An 18,525-nucleotide genomic window follows, 5' to 3' on the forward strand; every position below is an offset into this window, starting at 1 on the left:
GAAAGGGAGGCTGTGGGAAGGCTGTGTTGTGAGGCTCCGGAGAAAGAGAGAAGTCTAGTGTCTAGAGCAGGGGTCCCCAAACTAAGGCCCGGGGGCCGGATGCGGCCCATCGAAGCCATCTATCCGGCCCCCACGGCACAAGGGCAGAAGGGGGTTGGGCTAAATGACCCAAGGGGTCTCTTCTTCTCTTACAACCCATATTATTATTATTAACATTGAGGCTGGGTGGCCATCTGTCAGGGGTGCTTTGCTTGTGCTTTTGGTGCACAAAGGCAGAAGGGGGTTGGACTAAATGGCCCAAGGGGTCTCTTCCAACCCTCTTTATTATTATTATTATTATTATTATTATTATTATTATTATTATTATTAACATTGAGGCTGGGTGGCCATCTGTCAGGGGTGCTTTGCTTGTGCTTTTGGTGCACAAAGGCAGAAGGGGGTTGGACTAAATGGCCCAAAGGGTCTCTTTCAACTCTCTTTGTTGTTGTTGTTGTTATTATTGCTCGGTGGCCAACTATAGTCCAGCCCTCCAAGGGTCCGAAGGATCGTGAACTGGCCCCCTGTTTAAAAAGTTTGGGGACCCCTGGTCTAGAGACCAGACCCCATTGAAAAGCCCAGTTGATTTTATTCTGCACAAATAGGAGTAAAATCCCAGGCTACATCCATAGGAGACTAGTGTCTAGAGATAATGTGTTGTCAAAGGCTTTCATGGCTGGGATCACAGGATCACAAAATAACAAAGCCAGCGGACCTGATGGGATCCCTGCTGAAATCTTTAAAGGGTGTTTCTATACATCATAACTGTATCTTCAATTCTCTTTGGACATGGTAAATAAATAATAGGAATTTTTTTGTGTTTTCCGGGCTATCTGGCCATGTTCCAGAAGCATTCTCTCCTGGCGTTTTGCCCACATCCATGGCAGGCATCCTCAGAGGTTGTGAGGTATGGAGAAACTAAGCATACACAAACCTTCCTTGCTTAGTTTCTCCATACCTCACAACCTCTGAGGATGCCTGCCATGGATGTGGGTGAAACGTCAGGAGAGAATACTTCTAGAACATGGCCAGACAGCCCAGAAAACATGTGTTTCGTAACTGAGATATATCTTGGTGGTCTGTACAACTGAGAAATAGGCAAGGGGTTGACAAAGCAGATCTCCAACTTTGCCCCCACTGAACAAATGCTTCTTGTAGAATTCCCAAGTTATAGTAATAATAATAACAATAAATAATAATAATAATAATAATAATAATAATAATAATAATAATAATAACGGAGCACCAACTTTCCCCCCACTGAACAGATGCTTCTTGTAGAATTCCCAAGTTATAGTAATAATAATAATAATAATAATAAGTAATAATAATAATAATAATAATAATAATAATGGAGCACCAACTTTTCCCCCACTGAACAGATGCTTCTTGTAGAATTCCCAAGTTATAGTAATAATAACAATAAGTAATAATAATAATAATAATGAGTTATAATTATAATAACGGAGCACCTGATGGTGTAGTGGGTTAAAGCCTTGTGACTTGAAGTTGGGTTGCTGACCTGAAGGCTGCCAAGTTCAAATCCAACCTGGGGAGAGCACGGATGAGCTCCCTCTATCAGCTCCAGCTCCATGCGGGGACATGAGAGAAGCCTCCCATAAGGATGGTAAAAACATCAAAACATCCGGGCAATGTCCCCTGGGCAACGTCCTTGCAGACGGCCAATTCTCTCACTCCAGAAGCGACTTGCAATTTCTCAAGTCGCTCCTGACACGGAAAATAAAATAATAATAATAATAACTTTATTTGTGTATCCTGCCCCATCTCCCCAAGGGGACTCGGGGTGGCTCATACAGGACAAAAGCCTGAAAATGCAAACAGGTAAAACAGTTAAAACATGTTACGATAAAGTACAGTGAAATCGACAATTATACAGTTACCTTAAGCAAACAATGCAATCACAACAAATTAATACATCAAACTCTACAACACAGCTTCACAGAATAAAAGCATGGCCAGTGAACAGAGACAATATCATGGCACTTCAATCTTGGAGGAGGAGAATAAAATTATAATTGTGCAATGTATTTGGAGAACTAATCGCAAACATCCCTATGATGAAGGGACTCCGTCAACTATAAGTTATATATCTAAAATTGCAGAAATAGATATAAAATTGCACAAATACATGGGAACAATAAATTCAGTAGTCTCAGTCTGCACAAACTATTGCAATAAGATTCCAGACTCTACTAATTCAACATCCTTGTGTGGTCTGTTCTTGCCTCTTGTTTTGTGTACAGAAGAAATTGTGTATTTTTGCTGCCCGTTACTCCCTCTGTTTCCACAGTTTTTGTGTATGGGTTACACACACACACACACACAGGAAGTCAGTGTGTCCTGGGGCTACTGCAGCATTTCAAGCATGCCAGGCAATTCTGGAGCCTCTCCAGTCCATGGGTACAAACCCTCTTTATTTAATCTGCAGCAGCGCTTCGTTTCCAGGGTGGTTATTTGGGCGAGAAAAGGAGGGGGAGAGCTCTGCATTGGCACCGATTGTGGGCTCTGTGTGTGGGGGGGGGAAGACTTGCCTGTGGCCAGACACCCGTCTGTCTGACTGTCTGGGAGGCATAGCTGGAGTGAGCAGTCTTCCCTTCCTTCCTTGTCTCCTCCTCCTTAGAATGAGGAAGCCATTAACTCCTCAACTGCATTGGATAATTAGAAGAAATCTGCATTTTACAGCATACCTGAATCGAATATTTTTTTTTCTCAAGAGTTAAGATTTTTCCCCCTTCGTGACATTTCTATACTGTATTTTGCAGAAAGTGTGCAAATACAGGCACTCCCAGACTTACAAATAACTCACAGGTAAGAACGGGGCTAAGACAACAGGGAGTGAGAGAAATCTACCCCTTGGAAAGGGAAATTCACTCCTGGAATTGCTATTATCAGGGGGGGGGGGGGAGTGTCTCACCTGAAGCCAAATTTTTCAAGATCCAGAGATTATAGGGACAGAAAATGAGGTGAAATCTTCTGGACACAAGACAGCAAAACAAACATCACAGAGGCATTATCCCTTCCCTATGCGCTCTCTCTCTCTATACTCTTCCCTATGCTATCCAAAGCACAGTAGAGTCTCACTTATCCAACGTAAACGGGCCAGCAGAATGTTGGATAAGCGAATATGTTGGATAATAAGGAGAGATTAAGAAAAAGCCTATTAAACATTAAATTATGTTATGATTTTACAAATTAAGCACCAAAACATCATGTTAGACAACAAATTGGACAGAAAAAGTAGTTCAATACGCATTAATGTTATGTTGTAATTACTGTATTTACGAATTTAGCACCAAAATATCACGATATATTGGAAACATTGACTACAAAAATGCATTGGATAATCCAGAACCTTGGATAAGTGAGACTCTACTGTATATATATCCCCTTCCCTATGCTGTCCAAAGCGCTCTCTCTCTTTCTCTCTCTCTCTCTCTATATATATATAAAATAAATCATATATATATATATGTGTGTGTGTGTGTGTGTGTGTGTATACACACACACACACACACAGGGTGCAGCACTCTTCCCTATGCAATCCAAAGCTTATACTTTAAAAATGTACATGTTTCGACTTACAAATAAATTCAATTTAAGAATAAACCTACAGAACCCATTTTGTTCATAACTTGGAGACTGCTTGTATATGTAAATCATTTTTGCAGGAAACAACCAGTCTGAAAGAACACAGTTTTGGGGGGGAAACAAACCCCACCAAGTCTTGGGAAGCATCATTGGCTCATTGCCTCCCACTGTGATCTTGTCTCCATTTTTAAAGTCTGGAGAGGTGGATTTCTCCCCAGCCACCCTTGTTCAAATCTCCAGCTTAAGTGCTCCTGTAGGAAGCCCAAAGGCTCCCATTCTCTTGCATAGTGAGAGGAGGATGTGCTCTTAATGGCTCGACTGTTCGGCTAATCATGTGCTGAGAGTGATACTTTGGGTCTGGCTGTTTAGGGATGAATAGGAAGAGCAGGACCAATGAAAATGGGGCATGTGTTTTTTCAAGAGACGAGTTGGACGCAAGGCTGAAAAAAAAATCTATTTTCATTCTCACACAAAGACATCTTTTCAAGTCTAAACCCTTGCGTGATCCAGCAGAATGTTATTTAGCGTCATGCATATCGGAGCCATTTTATGCAGAGCCACCCGCGTGCAATATTTGCGACAGTTTTCAGTGATTTTGATATTTTAAAATGGCCTTTGATGTTTTTTGCACAGCTTTCTAGTGTAGGAATTCTCGGAACTGAATTTGGATTTGGTGCTGGGTCTTTTGGGAGCACTGTTGTGATATGTGCGTTCATGGCTGGTCTTGAAATGAAAAGCATTTTCTGTCCCTATGATCTCTGGAGAGCCCCGGTGGCAAAGTGCGTTAAAGCACTGAGCTGCAGACCGAAAGGTCCCAGGTTCAAATCCCGGGAGCGGCGTGAGCAGCTGCTGTTAACTCCAGCTCCTGCCAACCTAACAGTTCAAAAACATGCCAATGTGAGTAGATCAATAGGTACTGCTCCGGCGGGAAGGTAACGGCGCTCCATGCAGTCATGCCAGTGGCCACATGACCTTGGAGGTATCTACGGACAACGCCGGCTCTTCGGCTTAGAAATGGAGATGAGCCCCAACCCCCAGAGTGTGAGTAGATCAATAGGTACTGCTCTGGCGGGACTGTAACAGCGCTCCATGCAGTCATGCCAGTGACCACATTACCTTGGAGGGGTTTACGGACAACGCCGGCTCTTCGGCTTAGAAATGGAGATGAGCCCCAACCCCCAGAGTGTGAGTAGATCAATAGGTACTGCTCTGGCGGGACTGTAACGGCGCTCCATGCAGTCATGACCTTGGAGGTGTCTACGGACAACGCCGGCTCTTCAGCTTAGAAATGGAGATGAGCACCAACCCCCAGAGTCGGACACGACTGGACTTAACGTCAGGGGAAACCTTTTCCTTTGCCTATTACTATTATAATATTGTATTACATTATAATATTATTATCAATATTATAAGTATATACAATATATTATATATTTATACATTATTGTATATTATATACATATATACAGTAGAGTCTCACTTATCCAACACTCGCTTATCCAACGTTCTGGATTATCCAAAGCATTTTTGTAGTGTATTGCTTTTCATGTAAGCCACAGTCAATGTCCTTTGTGGAGAGAAAAAGCGGGATATAAATAAGCATAATACTGTATATGATTTACATATACAGTAGAGTCTAACTTATCCAAGACTCGCTTATCCAAGGTTCTGGATTATCAAAGGCATTTTTGTATATGTCACGTGTATATGTTTTCAATATATCGTGATATTTTGGTGCTACATTCGTAAATACAGCAATTACAATTATTATTATTATTGTTATTATTATTTTTATACCCCGCCCCATCTCCCCAAAGGGACTTGGGGCGGCTTACATGGGGCCAAGCCCGAACATCAACAATATAAAAACAAAGCAATAAAACAAATGAATCAACAACAACCATAAAACAGGTCATAAAATCACATACAAATATAATGATAAAATCTAGGGTCGGCTCCAAAATATACTGGGCCAAAAGTGCAATTATATCAGTAATTACAACATAACATTAATGCGCATTGAACTACTTTTTCTGTCAAATTCATTGTATAACATGATGTTTTGGTGCTTAATTGTATTGCTTTTCACGTAAGCCACAGTCAATGTCCTTTGTGGAGAGAAAAAGCGGGATATGAATAAGCATAATAATAATAATAATAATTATTATTATTATTATTCCGACTGACAGGGTTTTGGATAGCCCATAATAAAAGTAAAGGTTTAATAGTATAATGCAGCTTTCAATGGCCCAAATTTATTACAGTAGAGTCTCACTTATCCAACACTCGCTTATCCAACGTTCTGGATTATCCAACACATTTTTGTAGTCAATGTTTTCAATACATCGTGATATTTTGGTGCTAAATTCGTAAATACAGTAATTACTACATAGCATTAATGTGTAATGAACTACTTTTTCTGTCAGATTTGTTGTATAACATGATGTTTTGGTGCTTAATTTGTAAAATCATAACCTAATTTGATGTGTAATAGGCTTTTCCTTAATCCCTCCTTACTATCCAACATATTCGCTTATCCAACATTCTGCCGACCCATTTATGTTGGATAAGTGAGACTACTGTATCTTATTGTAACAGCTTGACAGATGAAATGGCTGCAACATTGTATGTTATTGTGTTACTCAGAAACTTTACTACTCAGGCCGTTGGTGGTTGTTCAATGGTGTTTTATACTGTATTATGTTGTGTGTTGTTTTATTTTGTCATATTATGATGTTGTTTTATCAATTTTATTATGCTATATTTTAACTGTGTTGATTGGGCCGCCCCAAGTCCCTTCGGGGAGATAAGTTGTTGTTGGTCACCATTTAAAAACAACTTTTTTCTGGTTGTTCCCACTTCTGTTTGGTTTTTCCTAGTATTTTGTTTGCTTGCTTTCCTTGGGCTTAATCATTCCTCCATGGACTCCTTTAAACCTCTTAAGCCCCTTAACCCACTGGACTTTGTTCTTTAGCTTCTCCACCTAAGAAATGTGCTCTCATACTCAGTGTTTATTTCATACAAGTCTTCTACTTTGCCTGTCACGTCATTCTAGTGACAGATCTGGCGAGTGTTCAGAAGGGGCGTTGGTTGCCAGGCCAAGTACATTGGAATCTTGTCATTTGATATGGGACACAGTTGGGAATGCCTTCTGCAACTAGTTTGACATTTTCCTTGCCTCCTCTTTTTGCAGGAGGCCCATGTTGAGTAAGCCTGTTTATGATCAAGGCTACTCTTGTTGCACAATGAGGTTGATACTGTATTAAAGAACACATTGTTTCCAGGGATGTGTTCACTGATGCATTATATATACTCATAATGCAACTCAATGCATTTGAACCACTTTATATGAGTCTAGGTAAAGGTTCCCCCTAAGTCCAGTTGTGTCCGACTCTGGGGGTTGGTGCTCATCTCAATTTCTAAGACAAAGAGCCAGTGTTGTCCGTAGACACCTCCTAGATGATCTCATAAGACCATAGGTAAGGAAAGGGACCCTCAAAGGCCATCTAGACGATCCCATAGGACCATAGGTAAGGAAAGTGACCTCCTAAAGCCATCTAGATGGTCTCATAAGGCCGTAGCTAAGCAAGGAGACCTCCAAAGACCATCTAGATGGTCTCATAAGATCATAAGTAAGGAAAGGGACCCTCAAAGGCCATCTAGACGATCCCATAGGACCATAGGTAAGGAAAGTGACCTCCTAAAGCCATCTAGATGGTCTCATAAGGCCGTAGCTAAGCAAGGAGACCTCCAAAGACCATCTAGACGGTCTCATAAGATCATAAGTAAGGAAAGTGACCTCCAAAAGCCATCTAGATGGTCTCATAAGGCCGTAGCTAAGCAAGGAGACCTTCAAAGACCATCTAGACGATCTCATAAGGCCATAAGTAAGCAAAGAGACCTCCAAAGACCAGGTAGACTTAGGTCAACCCTAGGACAGGGACCAGGTCAATGACCTTGGAGGGCCGCATCCAGCCCACAGGCCTTAGTTTGGGGACTCCTGTCCTAGGTCATGTGGCCACTGGCATGACTGCATAGAGTGCCGTTACTTCCTGCCTGAGCAGTACCTAATGATCTACTCATATTTGCATGTTTTTGAACTGCTAGGTTGGCAGAAGCTGTAGCTAACAAGTGAGAGCTCACTCTGCTTTCTGAATTCAAACCGCCAGCCTTTCAGTCAGCAAGTTCAGCAGCTCAGTGGTTTAACCCATTGCGCCACCGGGGAGACCTTATATATTATTATTATTCATTTCTATCCTGCTTTTCTCCCGTGGGTGGGATTCAAAGCAGCATACAAAATATAAAATTCATACAAATACATCAGACAGCAATACATAATCAATTAAAATATCATATCCCGATATATATGAGTCTACTGATCATATAATGCATGTAATCATATAAATCTCATCATTGGACTTTCATGGCAAGATGTTACCTTGCCAGATGGGGGTGGGATAGAAAAATAAAGTTATTATTGTTGCTATTATTATTATTATTATTATTATTATTATTATTATTACATTTGCCTTCTAATGAAGCTGAGAGTGTGATTTGCTTAGTGGGTTTCATGGCCAAGGAGGGATTTGAACCCTGATCACCAGAGTTGTAATCCAACACTCAAACTACTACACCATGCTAATGTACTATAATAATAATAATAATAATAATAATAATAATAATAATAATAATAACAACTTCATTTTTATACCCCGCCCCATCTCCCTGAAGGGACTCGGGGGATTGGGATTATTGGGATTGTATACCAGAATACCATTTCATGAATGGAAAAAAACTTATTCTTTGAGTGCAGATCTCTTTTGGTGAATGACAGCTAATTGCATGAAGAGGCTGAGAAATATTGCATAACAATAACCTAATGTTTTTATAGATGTGCTCATTTTAATTGGTTAAGATTCATAGGGTTAAACAATTAAAATATATTTGAGTTGCAGCCTCCAGTGTAGACTGTTGGAGGTGATTTTTTGGTTCATGTTACAGCCTCCCAAAAATGTAGAGAAGGGGAGATATTCTTATTCCCATTCGTAGAAAAATTTGAAGAATTATTTTCTTATACTCTTGTGGCTGTGGTGTGGCAAAATGCGCAAACCAAAAAATGATAATAAATGTGTATGTGGCTTTAAAGGCAAATCAATAAGTGTAGAATCAATAATAAATAGTAAAGGCAGCTGCAAAAATAAATAAATCAATGGGCACAAACAAGATTCCATGTGATAATAAGATACCGTATATACTCAAGTATAAGCCGACCCGAATATAAGCCGAGGCACCTATTTTTACCATAAAAAAACTGGGAAAACATTGACTCCGGTATAAGCCGAGGGTGGTAAATTTCAGAAATAAAAATAGATACCAATAAAATTACATTAATTGAGGCATCAGTAGGTTGAATATTTTTGAATATTTACATCAAGCTCAAATTTAAGATAAGACTGTCCAACTCTGATCAAATCATTATTCTCATCTTCTTCAATGTCAATGTGCTTATGTATCCTTTTAATAATAATAGAATAAAATAATACATGTAATAATAATAAATACAGAAAAATAATACAAGTCATAATAAATAAAGTAAAATAATAAATGCAATACAGTAGAGTCTCACTTATCCAACACTCGCTTATCCAACATTCTGGATTATCCAACGCATTTTTGTAGTCAATGTTTTCAATACATCATGATATTTTGGTGCTAAATTTGTAAATACAGTAATTACAACATAACATTACTGCGTATTGAACTGCTTTTTCTGTCAAATGTGTTGTAAAACATGATGTTTTGTTGCTTAATTTGTAAAATCATAACCTAATTTGATGTTTAATAGGCTTTTCCTTAATCCCTCCTTATTATCCAAGATATTCGCTTATCCAAGCTTCTGCCAGATAAGTGAGACTCTACTGTATATGTATATATGTATATGTACACACATACATATATACATATGTACTTATATACACATATATAATATAATTTACAATATATTTTATAATATATTGTATATGCATATAATATTAATAATAATGTTAATTATATATTACATGTAATATTAATAATATTACAATATATCGATATAGTACAATATAGTAATTTATTGCCAGTATTGTGCTATGCTAATAATATAATATTGTATGTAAATTTAATTTGCAAGCCGCTCTGAGTCCCCTTCGGGGTGAGAAGGGTGGGATATAAATGTATTAAATAAATAAATAAATAGTAAAGGCAGCTGCAAAAAAAATAAATTAATGAGCACAAACATAATAAGATAATTTGTTCTCTGGTTTCATGGTCTCACGTTTAGAAGAAGAAGGTCCTGTGCTTGGGTTGCTGCTTAATTTCCCAACCTCTTTTTTTCTGCCAGGCTGCTTGTGTAATGTCTGTCTGAAACAGTTGAGTAAGGGCATTGAAATAGCAGACAGGATATCAAGTGTGAGGAAGTCTGGGTTAAGTATAACAGAGGCTCCAGTATGCGGATGGTTCAGGAGAGTCACCCTTCCAGCTTCAATTACAGTGAGCCCGGGAAGGCCCTGTTGTCCTTCAACCCCGACATAGCTCACTAAATGCTGTGTATGGTTTATTCATGCCGGCATCTCTCTGCACACTTGCACAAACCCTTTGACGCTCCTCACTGTTGAAATGGTTTGCAGGCATTTATTGTAGGATTCCCTCCATTGCTCAATTGTGAGAGTTTCGAATTCATTTTTAGAAGCTACTAACTATGCCCGGCCACGTGTTGCTGTGGCGAAGTATGGTGGTATGGGAAATAAAGTATTGAGGAATTGGTGGTGGTTGAATCCCTTCTTATTATCCAACATACTCACTTATCCAACCTTCTGCTGGCCTGTTTATGTTGGATAAGTGAGACTCTACTGTATATTTATAATCTTATATTATCTGCTTGGAACTGGATTATATGAGGCCCCTTCTACACAGCTGGATAAAATGCACACTGAAGTGGATTATATGGCAGTGTGGAGTCCAGATAATCCAGTTCAAAGATTATAAATGGGTTATATAGCTGTGTGGAAGGGCCTTGAGTCTACACTGCCATATAATCCAGTTCAAATCAGATAATCTGTATTTTATAGGCAGTGTGGAAGAGGCCTAAGTGAGGCCTAACTCTGCCTGTCCCCTGGGCTGAGTGGGTTGCTAGGAGACCAAGTGGGCGGAGCTTAGCCTTCTAACTGGCAGCAATTGGATAAAAAAAATTATTCCTCTCCTTCTAATTAGGACTTTATTTTTCTTTACTTTTGTTGTATCAACCTAGAGGCGTGGATGAGGGGTTGTGCTGTCAATTTTCGAGGTTGTGGGGTGTTTAGTTTTGTTGTTTTGTCCGCTGCTGTGATTCCATCACTCTTAGATAGATAGATAGATAGATAGATAGATAGATAGAGCAGGGCTGTATGGCCACGTTCCAGAAGTATTTATTTTTATTTTTGAAATAATTTTTTAAAAATGTATTTTTGAAAATTATTTCAATACTAGCTCGGGAACCCGGCACTGCCCGGGTGATTTGAAAAGGGCATTTGTCGGCTGAGTTATTTGTCAGCTGGCTCAGGGTGAATATAACTCCTAAAATCAATATCTATTTGCACAAACCCCTGCAATATGTTCAGTAGGTCATGATGCTTCTCTGTGCCAAGTTTGGTCCCAGTCCATTGTCAGTGAGAGTCACAGTTTATGAGGATGCAGGGGAACTACAACTCCCAACATCAAATAATGCTATAATAATATTAATAATTCCTACAAAGTCCTGCAGTATGTTCAGTTGGTCGTGGAGCTTCTCTGTGCCAAATTTGGTCCCAGTCCATTGTCGGTGGGCGTCTCAGTTGATCAGGATACAGGGGAACTACAACTCCCAAAATCAAATAATGCTATAATAATAATATTAATAATTCCTACAAAGCCCTGCAGTAAGTTCATGGGACTTCTCTGTTCCAAGCTTGGTCCCAGTCCATTGTCGGTGGCGTCACATTTTCTCTGGATGCAGGTGAACTATAACTCCCATCAAGGTCAGTTTCACCCAAACATCTCCAGTATGTTCTGTTCTCCGAAACTCTAGAACCCATGGCCTTCTTGTTAACAAGCTCCTCTTGGGGTTGTGTGTTTTCCGGGCAGTATGGCCATGTCCCAGAAGCATTCTCTCCTGACGTTTTGCCCACATCTATAGCAGGCATCCTCAGTGGTTGTGAGGTAGATCAAGCTCCTCTTGATCTACAAGACTAGGAACTTGGGTTTGCAACGGAGGAAGCCCGAGGCTCAACCAGCTGTCGGTAGGAAGCAGGGCTGCCAACCTTCTTCCAAAAATAAGAGGGCTGGCGGTGCCAACTCCACAGTTACACAGATCGCATGGCTACCCCTCAGATCTTCTCAGCGGAACAAAGGAACGATAAGCGCCACATAAAAGGCTCTGATTACATCTCCAGATATATAATTCCAATATAAATCAAGAGCAGCGCCGTTTGAAGCTTGACAGCGTTATGCCACCCGTTTGCAGATTGGCAGGAGAGTTATGTGGCTTTGAATGAACTAGGCGTTTGCTGGAAGCCTGATTTGCCCTTTCATCTGCCAGCAGGCAAGAACATGACTTTTCTTTCTGAGCTTCAAAGCAGTTTTCCAGTAGGTTAATACTCTGGCCTTTGGAGCCCATATAGTTGATGGGTTAAAAAAGAAAATCGTTTGTCCTAGATCAGTGATGGCCAACCTACGACACGCGTGTCAGCACTGACATGCCTAGTCATTTTTGCTGACACACTGCCGCATGCAGATTGATTGGATGACTAATGTCTTTTGTGGCCAAATTTGGTGTGATTTGGTCCAGTGGTTTTGTTGTTTATTCCATGGGAATTATGCAAATTATATACTAGCTTGGGGACCCGGCGGTGCCTGGGTTATTAGTACAAGGCATTGAGTTGTTTGGGGATGTGAGGAAATACTACTTAAGTTTGGTTCAGATCCGTCATCAGCTGGTTTCAGTGCTGTCTGTATAAGGGTGAAGTACAACTCCCAGAGTCAAAGGGCAATCACTCCAAAACCCTGCCTGTATGCACAGTTGGGCATGATGAGGCAGTGTGCCAAGTTTGGTCCAGATCCGAAGTCAGCTGGGTTCTGTATTTTATAGGTAGTGTGGAAGAGGCCTAAGTGAGGCCTAACTCTGCCTGTCCCCTGGGCTGAGTGGGTTGGTAGGAGACCAAGTGGGTGGAGCTTAGCCTTGTAACTGGCAGCAATTGGATAAAAACAATTATTTGTCTCCCTCTAATTAGGACTTTATTTTTCTTTTCTTTTTGTTGTATGAACGTCGAGGCATGGATGAGGGGTTGTGCTACCAAATTTAGTGTTTCTGGGATGTGTAGTTTTGTTGTTTTGTCCTAGGCCGAAATTTCATTACCCTTTTATATATATAGACTAGCTGTGCCCGGCCACGCGTTGCTGTGGCGAAGTACGGTGGTAAGGGAAATAAAGTATTGAGGAATTGGTGGTAGTTAAGGTAAAGGGTCCCCTGGGCTGAGTGGGTTGCTAGGTTGCTAACTGGCAGCAATTGGATAAAAACAATTATTCCTCTCCCTCTAATTAGGACTTTATTTTTTCTTTTCTTTTTGTTGTATCAACCTAGAGGCATGGATGAGGGGTTGTGATGTCAATTTTTGAGGTTGTGGGGTGTTTACTTTTGTTGGTTTGTCCACTGCCGTGATGCCATCACTCTTTTATATATATAGATTATATCATTCTATTATTCTATTATTATTGTAGTGTGTTATCATATTATTACCATTATATTATTATTATATTATTCATTGTTCAATGTGTTGTCGAAGGCTTTCATGGCCGGGATCACAGGGTTGTTGTATGTCTTTCGGGCTGTGTGGCCATGTTCCAGAAGTATTCTCTCCTGACGTTTCGCCCACATCTATGGCAGGCATTGTTCAATGTTATTCATTGTTCATGACTGGATTGAAACTAGAATAGAGAGAAATCAGCGTGGAAACTGCAAGAGGTACCATAGATTGTTGTACATGGAAATAATGGTAGTAAATAGTTTTTGATTTATTAAATACAGTTATATTATACATTTTTTTATTTAAACTATACATATTGCAAAATTATGTTTTTTTTTTCTCGAAGTGACACACCACCCAAGTCATGCTAGGTTTTTTGGTGAATTTTGACACACCAAGTGCAATAGCTTGCCTATCATTGCCCTAGATGCCTTGCAAGCTGTGGATTCCTTCTCCCTGGCTGCCTTTCTTTCTTTCTTTTTTTCTTCCTTTCTTTCTTTCTCTCTCTGTCTCCTCTCAATCCATCTGGGACCCTGCTTCCTCCCCCTCGCACAAGAAGCTCATTCAGCAAAAGGGAAGTCCCACAATGCACCATGGCCGAGACTGGGCAGAGACTGGAAAGGGAAAGGAGGAGGGGAGAGCAAAGTTTAAGAATGCGTCCAAATGAGCCGAGAAGAGGGGGAAGGCGAGGAAAAGACAGCCAAACTGGCTTTGGCAAGCTCATAGTTTAAGAGATTTTTTTACACAAATGGGTGCCAAACCTCTATAGAAAGCTGAGACGGGCACCAGCAGCAGCAGGAAGTTTTTTCCAAGTTAGTTTGGCGACTAACCACAACATATGAGGGTTGAATGAAAAGTAATGCCTTCGCCTTCGTCACTTGGGTTTGGATGGGAATACAGTTTTCCCTCACTTATCGCTGGGGTTAGGTTCCAGGACCACCCTCAATAAGTGAAAATCCGCAAAGTAGGGATTTTAATATTTATACATTATTTTAGTAGTAATACACTATTTTAGGTCTTTACCAACCAATCGTGTGTTGATAAATTGCCTTCTTCTCCCATTGCCGCTTGGGCTCGTTTTCCTCCCTTCGGCTTCTCCTTCCTCCCTTCCTTAGGCTGTAAATTGTAATTTTTTAATGATTTATAATATTCCTTTAGAGTTTATTGAAAAACCGCAAAAAGTTGAACCACGAAGTAGTGAAAGAATACTGTATTTTAATAAATCAAACACAGAAATAATCCTTAGGAATCTCCTTTGGGGTGACCCCTTCTGCTGTCAAGAATTCAGTGACTTCACGTTGCTTAAGTTGCATTGACCGATGGTCTGCGCAGGGTTTCATACTTCGCCCTTTAACAACACAACCGTTCAATGCTAAGGCTTCCCACCAATTGGAACCATCTGCGCAGGGTTCCATACTTTGCCCTTTAACAACACAACCATTCAATGCTAAGGCTTCCCACCAATTGGAACCATCTGCGCAGGGTTCCATACTTTGCCCTTTAACAACACAACCATTCAATGCTAAGGCTTCCCACCAATTGGAACCATCTGCGCAGGGTTCCATACTTTGCCCTTTAACAACACAACCATTCAATGCTAAGGCTTCCCACCAATTGGAACCATCTGCGCAGGGTTCCATACTTTGCCCTTTAACAACACAACCATTCAATGCTAAGGCTTCCCACCAATTGGAACCATCTGCGCAGGGTTCCATACTTTGCCCTTTAACAACACAACCATTCAATGCTAAGGCTTCCCGCCAATTGGAACCGTCTGCACAGGGTTCCATACTTCGCCCTTTAACAACACAACCATTCAATGCTAAGGCTTCCCGCCAATTGGAACCGTCTGCACAGGGTTCCATACTTCGCCCTTTAACAACACAACCATTCAATGCTAAGGCTTCCCACCAATTGGAACCATCTGCGCAGGGTTCCATACTTTGCCCTTTAACAACACAACCATTCAATGCTAAGGCTTCCCGCCAATTGGAACTGTCTGCACAGGGTTCCATACTTCGCCCTTTAACAACACAACCATTCAATGCTAAGGCTTCCCGCCAATTGGAACTGTCTGCACAGGGTTCCATACTTCGCCCTTTAACAACACAACCATTCAATGCTAAGGCTTCCCGCCAATTGGAACTGTCTGCACAGGGTTCCATACTTCGCCCTTTAACAACACAACCATTCAATGCTAAGGCTTCCCGCCAATTGGAACTGTCTGCACAGGGTTCCATACTTCGCCCTTTAACAACACAACCATTCAATGCTAAGGCTTCCCGCCAATTGGAACTGTCTGCACAGGGTTCCATACTTCGCCCTTTAACAACACAACCATTCAATGCTAAGGCTTCCCGCCAATTGGAACTGTCTGCACAGGGTTCCATACTTCGCCCTTTAACAACACAACCATTCAATGCTAAGGCTTCCCGCCAATTGGAACTGTCTGCACAGGGTTCCATACTTCGCCCTTTAACAACACAACCATTCAATGCTAAGGCTTCCCGCCAATTGGAACTGTCTGCACAGGGTTCCATACTTCGCCCTTTAACAACACAACCATTCAATGCTAAGGCTTCCCGCCAATTGGAACTGTCTGCACAGGGTTCCATACTTCGCCCTTTAACAACACAACCATTCAATGCTAAGGCTTCCCGCCAATTGGAACTGTCTGCACAGGGTTCCATACTTCGCCCTTTAACAACACAACCATTCAATGCTAAGGCTTCCCGCCAATTGGAACTGTCTGCACAGGGTTCCATACTTCGCCCTTTAACAACACAACCATTAAATGCTAAGGCTTCCCGCCAATTGGAACCGTCTGCACAGGGTTCCGTACTTCGCCCTTTAACAACACAACCATTCAATGCTAAGGCTTCCCGCCAATTGGAACCGTCTGCACAGGGTTCCATACTTTGCCCTTCAACAACACAAGCATTCAATGCTAAGGCTTCTCACCAATTGGAACCGTCTGCACAGGGTTCCATACTTTGCCCTTTAACAACACAACCGTTCAATGCTAAGGCTTCCTGCCAATTGGAACCGTCTGCACAGGGTTCCATACTTTGCCCTTTAACAACACAACCATTCAATGCTAAGGCTTCTCACCAATTGGAACCGTCTGCACAGGGTTCCATACTTTGCCCTTTAACAACACAACCGTTCAATGCTAAGGCTTCCTGCCAATGGGAACCGTCTGCACAGGGTTCCATACTTCGCCCTTTAACAACACAACCGAATCTCTTCTCCCATTTGATTCCCTCCTCCCATGCTTGCCTTGTGACATTACAATGGTCCCTGTAGCCATTATTTGTGATGTCACCAAGGATTATGAGTGAGACGGAGACGGGCCTAAGGAACCACTGGTCTCCAGCGGTTTGACAAAGGGACCATTTTCATGCAAATCTGCCAAACTGAATACAGCCACACAAATGGAAGGGCCTCTTTTAAGGTCGGGTGAATGACATGTAGAAGGGTCAGGATATCGCACACAAGGAAATGTATGAATCTAGCAACCGCATGTGCATAGTGCAGCTGGGCGAGAGGCCCCGGGTCCCCCAGAGACTTCACTGGATAAAAGACGCTTCTCCCCTCTTCGTTTTCATTGCCTTTTTTTCATTTACTTCCACTCGCAGATTCTTAGTTACTCGAGGAGGATTGCTGGGCAGAAAAAGCACAATTTCCCTGCGCAAGTTTGAGAAGTGAAACATGCAACTCAGATTACTTACCAGAAAAACACTGAGGGAGTTCACAAAATATTACAGTACTAGCTGTGCCCGGCCACGCGTTGCTGTGGCTAAGTTTGGTGCTATGGGAAATAAAATGTTGAGGAATTGATGGTAGTTAGTATACGTTATGTTCTAAAGCATGTGAATATACAAAATTTCTGGTTGTTCCTTGTTTTGTCTGAATGCTGCAATTAGCCAGAATGATTTGCATGTAATGGCCTTTCAGCTTCAAAGCCTGGCTGCTTCTTCCCTGGGGGAGTCTTTTGTTGGGAGGTGTTAGCTGGCCCTGATTGTTTCATGTCTGAAATCCCCCTATTGTCAGAGTGTTGTTCAGAGTGAATCTAGTTCAAAGCACCCCCATTACCCTTTACTGTGAGCTCCCCTATTATTTATTATTATTATTATTATTATTATTATTATTATTTTATTATGACACAGCAAACAAGATAGATATGCTGGATTTCATATCACAAAATCACAAGTCGAGAACACTTCCCAAGTGTCTAGGACTGTGTGGTGTATTTTCGGATGATGCGTGCAGATCCCAGTAGGGTGGCCTTTTGTGCCCAGTGTGCCCATCACCACCGGGACCACCTGCACTGGTTTCTGCCAGAGTCTTTGAAGTTCAATCTTGAGGTCCTGATAGCGGCTGAGTTTTTCCTGTTGCTTTTCGTCAATGCGACTGTCACCTGGGATGGCGACATCAATGATCCTTTTTCTTTTCCACAACTGTGATGTCTGGTGTATTGTGTTCCAGAACTTTGTCAGTCTGGATTCGGAAGTCCCACACTATCTTTGCGTGCTCATTATATATATTATTATATTATATTATTTATTTATTTAATTATTACATTTATATCCCGCTCTTCTCACCCCGAAGGGGACTCAGAGCGGCTTACAAATCAAATGAACATACAATATATTATTAGCATAGCACAGTATAAGCATTAAATTACTATATTGTACTATATCATTATTAGTAATATTACACTTAATATATAATTAATATTATATTGTATTATTAGTAGTATAATATTGTATTCCATTATATTATTATCAATATTATATGTATATACAATATATTATATATTTATAAATTATATATATATATATATGTATATAAAATTAGCATAGCATGTTGCTATGGCACAGGAGACAAGATGGAACTATCTTCCTGGATCTCAGGTTGGTAAGATTATTATTAGGTTGCTATTATTATTTTCTCCTCCCTCCAGAGACCCCTGTATGTAAATATTATTTGTAAGCTTCGGGGTGAGAAGGGCGGGATATAAATGTAGTAAATAAATAAGAGGAATTGATTAGCAACTGAATGTATTGGAGAGATTTGGGGAGAA

General features: G+C 40.9%; 1 protein-coding gene across 2 annotated transcripts in view; it reads left to right on the forward strand.

The window, feature by feature from the left end:
- Positions 1-18,525, forward strand: part of ski (SKI proto-oncogene) — a 165,235-nt gene that overhangs the window by 4,317 nt on the left and 142,393 nt on the right. The window lies entirely within an intron of this gene.

This window comes from Anolis carolinensis, unplaced genomic scaffold (genome assembly GCF_035594765.1).
Source record: "Anolis carolinensis isolate JA03-04 unplaced genomic scaffold, rAnoCar3.1.pri scaffold_15, whole genome shotgun sequence".
Lineage (NCBI taxonomy): Eukaryota > Metazoa > Chordata > Lepidosauria > Squamata > Dactyloidae > Anolis > Anolis carolinensis.